We start from the raw sequence: 6559 nt of genomic DNA, 5'->3' as shown, positions 1-6559 counted from the left end.
GGCAGTGGCAGATTTGTAAGTGTCGACTTCAGTTCAAATCAGAGTCAATGACAGTACGAAGGACTGATCTTGGTGAATTTGGTAAACATATAAACTCCACATGGTTCAGTACTGTGAACACAGAAGCTATGTGGTTTAGTTTAATGGTGACTAAACAACCTCCTGTTTATAAATTTTGCATAATTCTGATCTTCACCTTCAATGTATCTTTTAGGAAATTCATGCTAGTTATTTATCCAAAAGTTAAAAAGCAGGGGTTTTATTTTGCACACAGCCCCCCCCCATGTTGTTCAGTCTAATGTGGTCCATGATGTGTCAAATTGCCATTGTTGGCGTGGCGCCTTGGCTTGACAAATATATGGCTCCCCTTACCCCCTAAAACAGGAAAAAGGGGTCCTTGCAAAAGAAAAAACACAGAAGAAAGCATCCATGGCATGCCGCTTAATTTGAGTTCAGGTCTCTTCAAAGGGCTCGCTCTGAGATGGTCGGTTTCTTCCTCTGTTCTCAGAGCTGGAGAGAAGCAAGAAAGCCCCCTCTTGGGACTTAAGGCATGCCACGGCATAACACACTCATTTTCCGCTATTTATCAGTCCCCGGGATTCTTCTCTTCCCATTTTGCCATTCATTGGGATAAGGTTGTGTGCGTCTGGAGGATGAGATCAAAGTTCCTATTGATCGGTGAAAGAGCCGAAGGGTCTTAGGGCCTTTCCCCACACTTCAGCTGGCGGAATCTCAATTTAGTTTTAATGAGACCCATTCATCTACACTTACCCACAGAGGAAGAGAGGGTGATGGACTGCTCTCTCAGTCTCTCTGGGACTAAATAGACGATGCACAATGAAAAAAAGGACAAATTTGTCAGTTTATGGAGGAACTGCAGACCGTTCTTTCAAGGCTGTAATCTCAATGTGGTGAATTTGAGTGTTCTATAATGCGAACATACTAAAAACTGTTGTGTCAGCGTTTCACAGCAGACGGCTCAGAAGAAAATATCCAAATGACTTGGAATTTAATCTCTTAACATTAACTTAAATTTAAGTTTACGTTTTCTCTTCTAAACAATCTGCATACAAATGTAACCACACATTTGAATACACCGTTATTTACCACAAAAACCCCAGTAATTAATTAAAGAACCCAGAGACAGATCCAGTGCATGGCACCAGTCTCAATGAATGTGTACTGTTTTGTTTTTTTTAAACACAATGACAAATTTTGCACAAATTCTCAGTTCAGTCAAAAATTTAAAAATAAACGTTGAGGAATTCTAAAATGTAAGACAAGATTTGAATAAACATTTATAGCTATTGTAAGAACCCAGATCATTTTTTGAGCTCATGTCTTTGTGGTCGCCAATTTAAAATGGTTGAATTCAAATTTCTGATCACTTCAGAATCATAATATTGGACTGTGATGATGTGAAGTCTCTGATGTACTTTCAGCAAGTCTTTCAGAAACATAAGCAAAATATTGACAATTCATTATTATTAATTATCTTATATTTGCTGTCAGCCCCCCCCCCCTCTTTTTTTTCTTCTGTTCTCTCTGTTCTATCACTCTCTTTATCTCTCTCCCCCTCCCTCTCATATGCTCTCTCTCCCTCTTTCTCTCTCTCCTATTTCCCCTCTGTCTCTCACGCTCTCTCCCCTCCACCTCTGTGTGTGTGTGTGTGTGTTTGAGGGAGATGCGAGTTGGCAGTATGGTGGAGGACTGGAGATTAATGGTGTGGAGGGGGGCTGACAGTCTTTCCGCTGGTTGTGGTCCTCCTGGGTGGCCCGATTGGTCTTGGATGTCACTTTTGCTGCTTAATCTTGTGTATGTGAAGCAGCCTGACGTTCTTAAAGATCTTGGGGGGCACCTCTGCACTCTGACTGCAACGGTTATGTTCTACCTGTGCACACATGGTGTACTATGGGACTTTGTGGACACCTGCTCATTTGAGGTTTCTTGCCCACTCTTGTTTATCTGTTTAAGAGAAGAGCTTCACATCATTAGCGCCCTCGGGTTATTGACACTGTCTTGCACCTATGACATAAGCATCTGTCTTCTGCAATATTTCTAGGTTTGGATATTATGTATAAAGCCTTTACCAAACCTGGAGGTCCATAAAACGATTAAAGTGCCACTCCATTCATCGATTAAACTCTAAAGCACGTCTGTGTTCATCAAAATGACAGTTTTACAAGTTACTTCCTGGAACAAAAAAGATCCCTAATGCTTTAAAAGCTGCTCATGTGTTACTCAGGGTGAGTCAAAAGTCGCAGGACATATATTTCTTTGATATGCTACATGACCACCACCTTTAATTGGTTTGCCCTTGATTCAAAATGGAGGCATTTAAGATGGCGGCCATGTTCCGGACATAGCTTAAAAGATAGGTCCCTCACCCAGCTTCATTCAGGTCTCACAGGTTTTTAAATATGCCGTCCGTCTCCGCCTCTGTCTCCACCCACTGAAAGCTCCGCCTTGCAAGAGCACCGAATTGGATTTATAGGTTTGTGACATCAGAAACCTGGGCTGTCTGAATCCACCTATTTGACACTACATTGGCACGGCAATGTGGAAATTCTCAGCCGTGGCTTTGCTTAAATCAGTCATGATATTTCACTGAAGTGTGTTTATAAAACATTCTTTTCAGTCACTCATTCCGTGGAGAACTTCCATTATTGTGTCCTTGTAAGGAACCATGTCTTTACACATGGAGTTTACGTAATAGTTTCTGAGCTGAACTCACTCCACTAAGACAGCACACGTGAACTGGGTCCACGGTGAACCCTAATCCTTGCTTCCTTAAACCCCGCTCTCTGTCTAACCCCTCGTCTCACACTGAAGTGGGTAAACCTTCACTTCATTTCGAACAGGCACTGATGCATTGAGCAGCACCTAAGAACTCATTACGTTTAAATGTTCTAAAGTTCTGGAATGGCTTTACACTTAATACTTTATAACATTTCTGTGAGAAGTTGATGGCAGTCTGCCAGAAGCAAGTTAGTGAGGTCAGATGCGGATATTTGTTGGAACTCCTAAATCACCGAAAACACATTTTCGCGGCTTAAGGGTTTGGGTCATTTAAGCACCTCTAGTTGGCACTGCTGTGTCTGATCCACTCATACAGTGCAACCCACACTAATCCACCACCATCACGTCAGTTCCTACCCTCCTCCAAAAGATACATAGTGCAGTTTCTGCAGTGCTGAGCCTTGAGTGTTGATTGTAAAGCATCCTTGGGTTTCTAAAAAGGTGCCATGTAAGTGTAACGTTAAATAAATAAAATAAATAAACAACAGAGGCTCTATTCTCCCTTTTACAGCTCAGTAGAGCTTCATAATTATTTTAAAGCTGTAAATATATTACCCAGTGTTGTTTTGATCAATTAATTAAGCTTAATTTTGTCATAACCACACTGAGATCTGATCTCCAGTGACACTGCGGTTGCTCTGACGGACTGAAGAGTTTCGCTAAAGCCACAGGTGTTTTGTGTCCTGGAAGATGCCGTGTTTATGGGACAGTGACGATGAGAAAGTGCCTCTTTTCTGCCACATTTTGGCAGCAGGCTCCCCACACATTGCCGTAAGTGAGGCTGCTTCCTGGAGCGTAAACTGTTTGGAATGGATTAAATAATCCACCTACAGATCCTGGAACAGAGCCCTCGAGGAGCTCAAACGGACAATTTCAGAGCAGTAATCAAATATTTACACCACTGGAGCAGCTGATGAATGAAGTGTTCCTTAGTACGCTCCACATTTTGCGCTTCATTGTCTGTCAGCCGTTGCTTCAACTGAAACATTCTTGGAAATGGGTGGTTTAAAGCGTAAGCTTTCTGGTAAGTACAGGACATGTCCAAAAGTTTGTAGAAACCCCTTATCAATATGAAGTCAGCTAGATTAATATGCCACCCATTGTGGACACAGGTGCTCAGCTTGTGTTGCCTTTTTTTCCTGTTAAAGTAAATGCTCAGGAGCAGCTGCAAGAGCCTTAGTTCAGTCCCAAGCATCGGCTACAGGGACACAAACCCTCCCAACACCAGGCTGGGGAGCAGTGGAATTGGGTTTTCTGAGGAACGAAGCTTCATCCTTTTTTTACATTGTCTATTATGTTAGCTAACAGACTTTCTTATTGGCTAACACCATTTGGGAGGGGGACCCATCCTTCCCACCAGGCTACCCACCACCCAGAGAGAGAGAGAGAGAGAGAGAGAGAGAGAGAGAGAGAGAGAGAGAGAGAGAGAGGCCAATTGGGCTCTCCCCCCCCCACAACCACCACACATCACTGATTGAAATCCATCACAGACTCAGTATCCTGTCTAACTTCTGCATTCTGGTTTTCCAGGATGAACCGTAAATGTGAGACAGCCTGTTTCATAGGTTCATAGTGATGCTGATATTCATCTGGAGGACACAGATGGCCTAGTATTTGCAGTCACTAAATACAAACTACAAACTACTGTGGCCCCTTTTAACAAATGCCCAATTTCAGAACCATGGCGCTGTCCACTACATTTTTGACATTTAGACCAAAACAGATCTATGATGTTGTATGGCTGTGTATTGTCTGCCACATATCATGCTCCTGTATTATTTAGTGGTAGCTGTGTTAGGACCACCTCGTGGGATGAACTGGTCCGTCACAGACACATCCTTCATGCTTTCAAAATATTCCAGGAATTCATGGAGGATATCACCAATTTTTTTAAAGGGGAGCTTATTCTTACGGCACGTCTGGTCTACATTAAATATGTTCATGCCATACGTCTGAGTTACAGCTCAGTATGTTCCACAGTTCCTCTAATAAAACCATTATAACTAGGCAAATAAACAGGGCTCTTCAGCTTGGCGAAGGCAAACAGAGACTGTAAAACGCCTGTAAGTATACACTTGTCAAAAAACGTCCGACACAACTCAAACAACGGCTTAGACGTAAAGGGTTTATTTTAGCGGTGATTAAAACTTGGCAAAGGCCAATGGCAGCGTAAAAGAAGGGTCTTTACTCTCTGAGGCCAAATGCTTTCTCCTGGCTCTGGGGAAAGGATGGACTGCCTTAGAGGAGGTTCAAAACGAGGTTCTTAAAGGGTTCTTCAGTGAAGGTGATGGTTCTTTTTAGAAGTGGTGACATTGAAATGTTAGAAACATTCTCCTCATTAATTTCACTTCATCTGCTGCCTGCAATGTGCTGATAAAATAGTGAAATAGTGCCAAATCTGGAAAGAGACCTTCCTTTTGTGCTGTTGTGCCTAAAAAAAGTCCCTTTTTGGAACCTCAAAGTGGACATATTCTCCTGCTTTTCACGGTTCTGGGTCTTAATAAAACGGCCCTGTTCAGAACGACCGGTTCCAGTGCTTGTTCCTTTAAATTATAATGAGCTACTCACTGTTCACCCTGACCCTGAGCGCACAGCAGTGAGGAGCGAGGAGCAGAAATCTTCTCTGTCCTCGTTTTCTCTGTTTTTACTCAGTGCTCTGTTCTGTTGTGTTTAACCTCATCTTTGTGCTCACACTTGAACATGGGTCCAATGCTGTGATTGGAGACACTCGGACGAGGGCACAGGGCAATTCTAAAGTCTCTGCCCTCTACATAAGAAGCAGAAGAAGAGCAGAACTCCTCATTTTATGCCATGTTTTCTGACCTGGGTGGTTCACAGTGGTCTTGTTTCTCAGTTTGTGGGTTGCTGTGCTCAAGAACATGAAAATAAATGGGGAAAATAATGATGGATGTATATGGTAGACAATCTCGCTACTGGATCCTTAGTCTACCATTATTTTCCCCCCTCTAACCGCCCCCCCCCCCTTGTCTTCGTTCACCCCTGGATGAGTGCTCAGAGCAGACCTCACACCTCCTGACGGATGGGCCTAGAGCAGCGGTAGGTGCTCCGTTAGATCCCTCCTCTTGGGACAAACCCCCGCCACATATTTTCTGTCAGAAAACAAAGAGAGTGAGTGATGTTTGCTTGAAATAAGAAGTCAGATCTCTTGTGTTTTGATGAGCGGGCCACCTGGGATGCACTTCTCCATCATCGCGTCAAATGTTGAGAGAACAGGGAGGCAGGAAGAGAGAGAGCGGAGGAGAAACAGAGCTAAAAAAAAAAAAAAAAAGCAGCCACAAAGCAAACAGACCGTAGGGCCGAGCAGGTCCACGGAGGAGAAACCTTCCGCAGAGATGTAAATCAACACGAGTAAAACATGGCAGAAAAATGTGTCACCGTTGTTTACTGCAGTTTGAAAAGCTGCACTCACTTCTTCCAGGTTTTCCTCAGTAACACCCTCAAAAAAGCGTTCCCCATATTCTTTAGGAAAGGCAACACTTGTTTATAGAAACAGGGCGACTCCAAGAACCTGGGTCTTCTCTAAAGTGTTGTACAAGCTACAATTCTACAGAATTGTACACAGCTAATTCCCCAATGTTAAATCAACTCTGTTAGTGTTGTTAGTGTTGAAATGTTAAAGTTACACTCTTTAACACCCTCTGTGTAAATGTAACACTAAGATTCCATGCATTCTGAAGACCTTTGTTCACTGGTAGTTTAGGTGAAAGTCAAATGGCTGCGTTTGCACTGTAGGCATCAT

This window comes from Hoplias malabaricus, chromosome X2 (genome assembly GCF_029633855.1).
Source record: "Hoplias malabaricus isolate fHopMal1 chromosome X2, fHopMal1.hap1, whole genome shotgun sequence".
NCBI lineage: Eukaryota > Metazoa > Chordata > Actinopteri > Characiformes > Erythrinidae > Hoplias > Hoplias malabaricus.
Note: the sequence above shows the minus strand (reverse complement) of the source record.